The sequence below is a fragment of the Topomyia yanbarensis genome, chromosome 2, assembly GCF_030247195.1.
Source record: "Topomyia yanbarensis strain Yona2022 chromosome 2, ASM3024719v1, whole genome shotgun sequence".
Lineage (NCBI taxonomy): Eukaryota > Metazoa > Arthropoda > Insecta > Diptera > Culicidae > Topomyia > Topomyia yanbarensis.
In genome coordinates, this window is record NC_080671.1 from 429,140,857 (window position 1) to 429,152,865 (window position 12,009).

At 35.5% G+C, this 12,009-nt stretch overlaps 1 protein-coding gene across 8 annotated transcripts in view; it reads right to left on the reverse strand.

Annotated features, from left to right (window-relative positions):
• The window catches only part of LOC131685359 (low-density lipoprotein receptor), a 993,025-nt gene that overhangs the window by 371,010 nt on the left and 610,006 nt on the right, over positions 1 to 12,009 (reverse strand). The window lies entirely within an intron of this gene.

Here is a 12,009-nt window from a genome sequence, read left to right on the forward strand (position 1 = left end):
ATTTCCTCTTCACGTAATTTCCAGTTACCACCCAGCCCGGTGTTGGTAGTTTGAACCAGAGCACGACCGACTCCTAGTTGCCAGAGAGTGAACTAGCTAAGGGAGCTCTGGAGCCGGTTGAGTGTCTGTCGGTGACCCGCTTGGGGCTGTGTCAGATTAGCATTAAATGTTGTCACAATTAATAATCAGGATGATGAGCGGCAAGAAGCTGTCGGCTTCTGTACCGTAGTTCTCGCACTAAAGAAGTGGCTGAGGAGATCCCGAACAGAAACGAATAACTATTGCAAACTTGGAAAGGGTATTTTGCTCAGTTTAAATCTACACTCTCGAAGCGATTAAAATAAACAATCGAGCAATTCCGCCTGTTAGGTTACGGTCGAAACAGTTTCCAAAATTAATTCCAAGAAAAACCTTATCCCACTATCGGAGGGGCTCTCGGAAATTAATAAACATCAAAAGGCTTCATCCGACAGCAAAGTTAGCCGAAGTATTTAATAATGCATCAAAGCAGGCCCCGGGCGATACGTGAGCGGCCAACTAGATGGCTGCCGAAGAATGAATGGTAAATCTCAACGAGGAAGGAAAGGTAGGGGAGAAAAGGCATCAAATACGCGGGGGAAATTTCGCCGGAGTGAAAATTTATGCAAAGATCCGGTAAAGCTGTTTTTAAGAAGAAAAATTATCTTATCTTTTCTGCTTCGTGGAACAGAATGGTTTTGGGGAAGAATTTAATCTCCGTGAGTTTTTGTGATTATTTTTAGTAGCGGAAAACTTTCTTTGCTTTTGGATTTTTGTCTTTCATAGTAGACCGTCCTACCATCCTTATTTCAATCAAATTGTGGCAAACCTGAAACAACAAACCGTAGCTAGTAAACTGCTAGAACAGGTGCTGAGAACTCCATGGCTATGCTCTAATCGACTATGGAATCTAGGTGAAAGCCGGTTTCGAACAAATCCCGGAGTAAACATTCCACAAGCAGTACCATGTTTACGCTTGATTACACTGGGTCAGAGTCAAGAAACGTGGAATTTTGGTGTCCCCGCACATAATTTAAACATAAAATCGTAATAGCGGGTGTACCCCATTAGGCATAAATACGTTAGGCATACGGACGTTTGGCATACGCACGATAGGCATTATGGACGTTAGGCATAAAGACAGGTATAGGTATAATAGACGATTGGCATAAGGAACGTTAGGCATAAATTATCACCTCAAGGAAATAAATTTTTAGCGGTGATGACCTAGAATGAAACGAGCGTAAATTTTTGAACATTTTATATGTGGTAGAATTACTCTGGAAGCTTATCAAACTCGATCAACATTTTATTCTACTGTATATACTTGAATAAATCTGTCAAAGTCAAATAAAAGAAGCAAACCGATTGCGTGGTATGCAGGAATTCAGCTTGTGTTAATTTCTCTACGTAAAACCTATGATTTGCAAATGACTAAAATAGAACATTTCTTTAGACTGATATGAACACTGAAGAAGACTACAAGTAATAGTTGAAATACTAGCATCTGATTGAAGTTGAAAAGCAATTGATTTTCATTATTATTAATATAGTGGAATCTGTCTTAAGAATATTAATTGTGACATTCTGCCAAGTCGCTCAACAAGTTTTGAATTCTGAAAAAAAATTGTAATTCATCTTGTTTTTCTCTCTTTGATAGTACTCCTAACGACCTGTCTTTCGCATTTTCAAATAAAACTTGCAGAAAACCCTCTAAAAATCATGAACTTAGCTCATTTTATCGCCACAACTTTGTATATAACCCCTAATGTATGAATTACGCAGATCAACTTGGATATACTATTACATAAATGTATGGTGCAATTTCCAAGAAAAAATATGTGCTCTTGAAGAACAGCTCATGAAAGAAAGAATGATGCATTTCATTATTTATTCAACGAATATAAGAAAATTGCTGCTTCAATATTGATTATCACCTATATTTTCAAGTTCAATTATTATAGTTTAGAGAAACTACGGAAACTGTCTGATACGAGGAAGAGTTTATTTGTGTACTGGGACGAGGTACCGAAACGAAAAAGATATCGTCACAAACGTAAAATCTGTAGCCTAAGGCTGATGCTGTGTATAACATTGCAAGTTTCCATAGGCTCCAAAAACTTAATATTTTTTCATTGTTTGGCTTTTTTAAATATTTGGATCCAACTGTATTGGTTCTACATATAATAAGCTAGAAATATGCTTGTACCAAACTGTTGACTTAACCCTAAAACTTACGTTTTCCATCCTAGAACGTTGCACTGGGGTACAAATGTACCCCACGCGTTTGATCGCAATTTTCGCAGGTTAAAATGTCAACAAAAGAAACGTATAATACATCATTTTCTTCGTTTTTTAATTAAGAAAGCAGCTGTGTAAGCGAAAGTACGGAATTTATTGAATCAATGATACATAAATTGGTTTGAACAAAATAAAAAGTGAAAATATCGCGTTTTAGACTTTTTCACTAAAATTACTGTAACTTTGCGAATTTTCAACCGATTTGAAAAAAATCAAATGATTTTAAAAGTTGAAAGAATCGTCTTGAAAGAGTATAATATGAAATTTCGATAATTTTGGAAAAATGCAATTATCTTGAAGAGTGAAAGTTTAAAAATCGGGTTTTGGAAAATACCACGAAATGGGGTGGAAATTGAAATGAAAACATATTTCTGAACAGTAATACATTGGTAACACGCAATGTTACTGTTACAGCAGTTATTGTGCGCAAATTATACTTGCGAGCCATTGCTTTGAAAAGCTATAAAAATTAACAATAAAACAATAAAAATCAGCAAAAGTGAGAACGCTTTTTTGTTCCGCTTCGAAATTAAATTAAATTAATTCAATAAATGATTAAAAATTATATAATACTAATTGTTACTTACGTAGTAAAACAACCAGTATTTAAACTAGTATTGTCACGAATCACATTTCCACTGACAGCACGAAACCTGACGAAACTCTAACGGCAACCGTATACTGGGGTACAAATGTACCCCACGCCAACTTTGATACTTGATTCCACGAAGGCTATAAGTAAACTGGCTATACCATCTTTTCCTGTTCTTACTAGGAACTCTAAATTGAATTATGATTAAGGTCCCAGGTCGGTAAATGCCGAATTCTCGTTTTCACACGGATCCAAAGAAGGCGTGGGGTATATTTGTACCCCAGTGCAACGTTCTAGGGTTAAATCAAGGGATGCTTTCTTCATTTCGTCCACCGAAAATATAGAAAAAAACCCATAGACTTACAAGGGATAAATATGTCGCATGGTATTTTTGATTTTGGATTCTCTCGTTAAACCCGAAAAAACAATTGTAAGATTGATATCTCTATAATAACGAAAGCCTTACGGTTACTTTTATAATTTTGTTAATTATGCCTAACGTCCATTATGCCTAATGTACTTATGCCTAACGTATTTATGCCAAACGTCGCGCACCCGTAATATCTAACAGCAATGACGGCAGAAAACAAACACGAAAAAGATCTTTTTGTCACGCATAAGAAAACATGAGTGGGTAATGTCAGATACAGAATTAGAACGAAGTAGAATATACTTTAGACAATTGATTCTAATGTAGTATTTTTTCGACATTTTTGCAAGTCTATTGTCTTCGGATTTTTAAATAGTTGTCGGCAATGAAAAATCTCCAAATATGTTGATCAAATAAAAAAATTTTTTTTTGATTATAGAAATATTAACCTTAGGGTCATTCACCTCTTTTCGAGTTAGAAAAATCTCTTTTGAAAAAATCTCTAACCCTATGTCGCGGAGTTGGGAATCGAACCCAGGTGAGCTGCGTACAAGGCAATCGATTTACCAACTACGCTGTACCCATCCCTTTAAAAACAATTATTTTGGAAATCAAAACACCGTCTGCTGTCGTCACAGATCGGAACAAAATTAATTGATGTCTCGATAGAAATCAACACTTCAGCCTGGTTGAAGCTTCAAATGTAGTGATGTAAAGTACTTCTCCGACGCGCTGTGAATGGTGGCAGACAACATATTGAGCATATCGATTACATTAATTGTTGCGTAAGCCACACCCATACGCGAATCGCTGATAAAAAGGCGTGTGTAATTACTTTTAACACCTCCTGTAGAATCAAAATATGATATAGCATCGTCACGGAATAGTCAAACAATTATTTACGCCTTTCTCAGACTGAATAATCTAAGCAAACGATTTAACTGTAGAATGCCCGACGTTTCGGCCGTTTTTGGTGGCTTTTTTCAAGGGAATATCTAGTTTTGTCGTTTTCGTACGAGAGTCATTTATTGCCAACGGTGGGAGGTTCGGTGGTTTTGCGCAATTCCTTGTAACCACTGAACTTCCTACCGTTAGCGATAAACGACTCCGACAAAAATAGATTTTTGCTTGAAAAAGGTCACCAAAAATGGCCGAAACGTCGGGCAATTTACAATTAAATCGTTAGATTATTATTAAAGCTATATAGGTGCTCGTGATCAGATATTTTTTCTTGCCTCTTGCGCTTACGGGTAACCAGCGTAAACCCACCGTGATGGGAATCAGCTTTTTCGCCAAAGGTGCTGGCAGTCGATTTGGGGATGCTGGATGTTACTTTGGCAGTTTATATTATGGCCCGAAAAGCTGCCTCAACTTCGGCAACCCTTTGTGGTTTAGGAATTGGTATTGAAGTTGACACTTTGGACTGGTTTACCGTTGATGAGTGCTGGACAATCGGTTGCGATGCATTTTCCTGCGCATTTTCCGTGTACGGTTTTCTATGTTGTACCGTGTGGCTACAGTATGCGCACGTAGGAATCTGTTCTTCATGGGTGCATAGCGTTGTAGGTTATAACTTAGTTGCGCGAGTTTTGAAATGTATAGCCAAGAAGACGGGGTGATAGGTTTTAAATTTGTAATAAAATTTGTGAAATGTTCGACTGAAGGTACTAAAATTTGTTGCAATATGCGGACAATTCATATAAAACCTATTTTAATCCACCTAGCGGTGCAATTGTGCCTTTCTCAATCATGAATCACGAGAATGTGTGCGTTGTTTATATTCATTAAAAGCTTTTAAATGCATATATTACATTTTATTATTGTACATCACATGACAACTATATACAGGAAAATAAATCATTATTCGAGTTCTAAAATTTTGAAAAAGAAAAAACAGCCACGGTAATATTGAACTGAAAAAGGTGCAAAATCGGCAAAGTCCCAAAAAGTCGATTTCTAAAAAAAAAAAATTTCGTGATAACATAAAATCTCGACGTTTCATGCATTTTAAAGATGTTTGGCATCAAAAATACGAATTCGATTTCTGAAATTTCATGGGGTCCCCCCTTTGAAAAAAATTTTGAGTTCCGGCTTATATGGGAATTTCATGTGTGACCGGACCGTTCAGTCTATATTTCCGGAACCATACAAGCGGTCCGTGCGAAATTTTACAGACATCTGTGGGGATAATATAGCTATCATTTGGGACTAAGTTTGTGAAAATCGGCCCAACCATTTCCGAGAAACTGATATGAGTTTGCTAGTTATGAAAGATGGCCGCTTTTCCCGGGCACTTCCGGAACCGTCTATGGTGGTCAATGTAGTCAACGAAAGTTTGTTTGGCCGTCGGTGACCTAGAACTGCAAAGTTAAGTTATTTGAGAGACATTTTAGCGAAATTTTTACCTTTTTTGCTTCCATCGGGGTATCGGTTTGAATCACAATTTGCTATGTGATCGCACGCCACAACCCGTAACTCCGGAACCGGAAGTCGGTTGGGGATAAAATTTAATAGCCATTTACGGGGACGCAACATCTTTCATTTGAGACTAAGTTTGGTTGATTCGGTCTAGCCAACTCCGAGAAACCGATGTGACTGTTAGTCTGAATTTGGATACTTCCACCGGGGCTTCCGGAACCGATGATGGTGGCCAATGTGACCAAAGAGACTTTGAATGGCTGTTAATGACCTAGTACTACAAATCGAAGCAGTTGTGGTCACATTTTGGAAAAATTTTCACCATTATACATTCATTGCAGAATTTCTTAAAATCGACGTTTTCTGCGTGATCGTACTCATCACCCTGTAATTCCGGAACCGGAAGTCGGATCCATTAGAAATTCAATAGCAGCCTATGGGAACGTTGCACCTTTCATTTGGGACTAAGTTTGTAAAAATCGGTTCATCCATCTCTGAGAAAAGTGAGTGAGATTGTGTTCGCGTACACACACACAGACGCACATACACACACACATACATACACACACACATACATACACACACACAGACATTTGCCGAACTCGACGAACTGAATCGAATGGTATATGTCACTCGGCCCTCCGGGCCTCCGTTAAAAAGTCGGTTTTCAGAGCAATTGCAATACCTTTCTATTGAGAAAGGCAAAAATGGTAATTTTTGTACTAAAATTGTAAAATTTAAGTGTAAAATTAAACTAAATTTTCTGAACATTTACCAAAATTTATAATAGGCTTTTCGAAATTTGTTAAATTTTCTAATGAGCTACAGTTTGTATTTAATGTATTTTATGATAGGCGTTCAATAGGGCATTGCAAAAAAAATTTTTTTTTGAATTCTCAAAGGCCCCCCCCCTCTCATATTGTGACAAATGTGAAAGTAAGCTCAGATGCCAAATTTCACATCATTTGGACAATTTTAGATCCCCGCCCACTTCGCTTGAAATTTTTTGAAATTGGTGCTATGGGAAAATATGGAGGAAAAATACATTAAATGCTATAACTTTTGAAGTAGCAATCAGAAAATTACAATTTATACCTCTTTTGAAAGGAAATAAACATAGTATTTGAATTGAGATACTTTTGCTTCTAAGAAAATACGGGAAAGTGGGGTACTGGGTCATCTTGGACCTGAAATCCCATATTTTTAATGATTGTTCTGCTCCGTGATGCAAATCGTACATATTTTGTAGTTTTTCTAATGTGAAAAAATCTCAGAAATCGAACGGAACCCTTTTGACCTTAGTCCGAATACGAGAAGTAGGGGTTATAGGACTTTTTGTCATTCATATTAAATTTTATTATTTTCTCATGCATATATCTCTATTATTCTTCAATCAATTTTCATAAAATGTAACTTATTGAACGTGTAAAATTCTGAGGAATAAAACAAAAATAAAAACGTTAGAGGTAAAATTCAGAAACATCAAACTTTTTGATATTTACTTTACAAATCTAATTTTTTTCATTACTTGTCCTAATACCTCAACTTCCCCTATTTTTCCAGAAATGAAACTTTTCTCATGTGATCCCTAAGCATATTTTACACTAAAAGTAGTAAATTAAATAGGAATTTTGTTGTTAAATGGAGTTAACGTGTGCGATTTTATGATAAAAATGTGAAATCGACACTATATGACAGATAATTTGATTTTTCTGAATTTTACTGGTAATGAATCTATTTTTGTTATAATCCTAAGGGTTTTCCACGTTCAACAAGGTATAGTTTATTAAAATTGAGTAAAGAATAATAGAGATATATTCACGAGAAAATGATGAAGTTTAATATGAATGACAAAAGGCCATTTAACCCCAACTTCTCGTATTCGAACAAAGGTCAAAAAGGCTCCGATCGATTTTTGAGATTTTTTGCATTAGAAAAACTACAAAATATGTATGATTTGCATCACGGAGCAGAAAAAACATTAAAAATAGGGGATTTTGGGGCCAAATGACCCAGTACCCCACTTTCCCGTATTTTCCTAGAAACAAAAATATCTCCATTCAAATACTATGATTATTTCCTTTCAAAAGAGGTATAAATTGTAATTTTCTGATTGCTACTTCAAAAGTTATAGCATTTAATGTGTTTTTCCTCCATATTTTTCTATAGTACCATTTTCATAACATTTGAAGCGAAGTGGGCGGGGTTCTAAAATTGTCCAAATGATGTGAAAATTGGCATCTGAGCTTGCTTTGACATTTGTCACAATATGAGAGGGAGGGCCTTCGAGAACTCAAAAAAAAAATATTTTTTCGCAATGCCCTAGCGTTCAAATTTGTTTTAAAATCGTTACTAAAACTGATTCCAAACTTTGTACTAAAACTTGCATATTGATACCAATTGGCTTGCTGGCTAAAAACAAAGTTCGATTTCAACAAACCTCTTCAGCAAGTAGAACAGAACAGAAGTCGTTCAGATGTGTTCACAAGTAGTGTTCCTATTTTGGACCAGCGTCAGTCTGGTATCTTGGTGAATTTATCACTTAAGTTTTAAGGTCATATATACTAAATCTGTTAAATTTGCATTTGATATTATCTTTGTAAAATTTGATCATTTTGTTCTAAAATTAATTGCACAAAAATTGCCGTAAAATTTGTACCAAAAATTCATACCAAAATTTGTAAACTTTTGACTGAGATTTGTAAAATTTGTTCTAAAATTTCTGAAATGTTCAACAATTGGTACTAACATATAACTTCCAGAAAATGCAGATAGTTTGTGCCGAAATGTGGTAATATTAATTTTGTGCTGAAATTGTGTGTGGAATTGTACTAAATTTAGTATACAAACCAAAACATGTACGAATTAAGGTAAGTTTGTGATAATTTTTTTTTTAATTTTGGTAAATGGTAAACTTGTACTAAACTTTGCTTTTTGTTTATTTAATTTTAAAAACATTAGCTGTGGAGTCATTACTCCCAGATGAGCTGTGTACAAGATAAACGACTTATCAACCACGCTATGCCCCTTCCTAAATTTGGCATTGAAATTGATGCATTTGTACTAAAATTTGTCATCCAATTCGAGCCAAAATTGGTAGCAAATGTTAAACTAAATTGGTGAAATGCTTAAATATTGGTAATAAACTTTGTAAATTGTTTTACCAGCGTGCGAGCAGTTTGTGTAAAAAAAATCGTAAGTTCTACTATACCTATTTAATAAACATTTGTATTAAAATTAAAAGTTGAAAAATAGTGCTAACATTTGTCAAATTTGCCCTCAAATTTGTGTAGAAAATATTTTTAAATTAATATTAGGCGCTGATCTAAAATTGGTATTAAAATTTATTTACTTTGTAAATATTGTCTGTCGAAAAATATTTTTCTCAATCTATAGAAAAATAATTGAACGCGGCATCAAAATTTGTTACAAAAAGCAGATGAGTCGTGCCAAAATTGGTGAGTATTGTACTAAAGCTGGTAAATTCTGTGCATGAAATTTTACTTACTTAACTAACAAATGTACTAAACTTTTTTTCGAGAGTTGTCCTACTGGAGCTGTAGAGCTAGGCTCTCGGAAGGGCTCCCCGTCAGAATCACACACTACAATTGCAGACGAGACCGGCAATGGCGCCCACTAAAACACTGCTTTAGGCCAATTGCAGCGGGCCGTGATTCTGAATGTGATATTCATTGTACGGTTCAGGTATGTGCGGGCTTGGGGACTTCGCAATCATCGTGTGTATCATCGCGAAGGGCTTGAGCATTTGTATGTCGCGTATTTGCGTTTGTATGTCACGTATGCTAACGTGTATGTAACTTCGCGTGTATAAATTCTATATTAAAACCGTTTGTCTTTCGCATATTCGCGTGTGTTCTAGAATGATCGCGCGCGGACGGCTACTTTTCGTGTACGGTTTAAATACTAGAAGAAAGTGGGTTCTTCCATATCACTAGAGTTAAGAGTCCTATCTCCATGGAACGTGTTGTCCAGTGGATATGAGCTTTATGTTTGATAGATATAACTGTATGTATGTACCTAAGTTGCTAGAATGGAGGGTAAAGATTTCCGGACGTGACCGATTCATGATCGCGAGCGTTTGCGGGTTCGCCATTGAGGCCGCGTTCGTAACTTTGTAAGTATTAAAACGTTCACATTATTACCGGAGTGCTACAAAGTTTGCACGATCGCGGACGTAGGTGTGCATAGGTGATCATGAAGGGCTTCAGCCTTCGTATGTTGACGTGTTTGTCCCGTGAGCTCGCGTTACTTTGCGTGAAAAATAAATTAGATTTCGTAACCCTGTGGCCATTCACATATTCGCATGTGTTCTTGGATGCCCACAGAGACCTTCGTTCTGATATTAAGTTTTCGGTGTGCGGATCACATTTTGACAGGGAGCGAGCTATCCCATATCACTAGAGTTCCCGGTCATGTCGCAAAGTAACGTGTTGTCTAGTGGATATGAGAGCTTTCTTTTTTTAATTGGTCCAATTGAAGGCATGGACCTAGACTGCTGGTACCGAGAATACAGACTGCACAGTGGGACGAGCCCGGTCTTAAGTCCATATATGAAGGTTATGCGATATTCTCACTAGTATTTTTCTCGTATCAGCTGAGCTATCAGAGACATTTTCGCGAGATTTTAGATGATTTGAATGTAAAATGAATTTTTGACAGCTTTTTGAAGGGCATAACTCAAGTGTTTTTTGCATTATTTGACCATAGGAACTATAAACGGTTATTCTCATTTTTCAAAGAAACGGTTGATTTTATGAATTGCATTACTTCACCAAAATTATTCGTGTGATGAAATTACATCGTAAAATCGCCAAAAATAAGTCACTAATTGGTTTAGTTAGTGTTTAGACAACTGTTTGTCATGAATTTTTATTTAATTCGAACTTCTAAAGCGATAACAACAACGACGCCCGTGAATGCCCGCGATCACACTATGCTCATTCGAAAGCTTTTCATTTTCTCTTTAAAATGAGCCTATGCTAGTTTTGCGAAAACTTGCGATAAGCAGTCAAAATTTGAAAAAACTGTGAATGGAGACGCATGGTTATTACTGATATTTAATTTGAATATTCACTTTATGGCTAGAATAATGACACTAATTTATGCACAACTTTCAAATAACATTTAGAGCATGATCTACAAGGGTACTAGTGATCAAGGGTAAGGAAGTGGGAACTATGGTTTTTAAGTGGTAAAGGAATTAATAATGTTTAAAGTTCAGTAAATATTTTCAACCATCTCAAATGTGTCATAAAATGTTTCAAGAACTATTTTTGCTAACTTACGCAATAACTGTCAAATTGAGTGAACACAGTTGAGTTCTAGTCATTTGGTGAGACTATTTTTTCCGAGTTTGCATAGCACTGATATAGCTTAAGGGTATGCGATATTATCCAAATAAAATAAGACCATTTTTAAATGAACCATATACGCGATAAAAGGATTTGGATTTATTTTAATTTAAGGTATGAAATAAGCAATCTAAGCAACTTAAAACACACCTGCGAAAACAAAATCGTTAACCATCTTGTTGATTAGTGAATGTAAATAAATATTCCATTAAGACGCTCAAAATGTTTGTTTTGAAAATGAAAAAAAAATGTAGTTTTCATACCAATACTAATGAATTAAACGTAACGTAACGTAAACGTAACCAATACTAATAAATTAGACAATCACACCTTATTTGATCCTTAAAAATAATATAGTCATTTCTAAAGCCCCATAATGAGATGTCAATCAATTCGTTTCAATACGGAAAATAAATTTCAAAATCACAATTGAAAGAAATCTTTAGAAAAGACAAAATATTTACTTTTGAGCCACTCTAATAAGTAGTAAAGTTAATTTCTATTTTCTATAACCAACATAGGAATTCAGCGCACAAAAATGTCTTTAAAAAAAAATTGAACCTTCACAACAAAATAATTATTTTTGAGCCACCCTAATGCATAATGATTTTTTTGCAAATGTTAATATCAAAAACGATTTAGCACACGAAAATTAATATACACAAATTTTAAGAACGATTTAGAAAAAAAAATATTTTTGAGACACCCTAATGAATAGTAAATGTTCATTTTTGAAATGTTTTAATATCGAAAACGAATTCAGCGTACCAAAGTTACATAAAAACGTCCTATATGAACCGATACGGAAAAGTTTGGACTTTAGTCCACCTTTTGTTCTAAGTCGTGCCACTGTGGACCGGTTCATGATCTCGCGAGTACAGGAGCTCGAGACCGCGTTTGAAAATTTATAAGTGCTGAGACGTTCACATTATCACCGG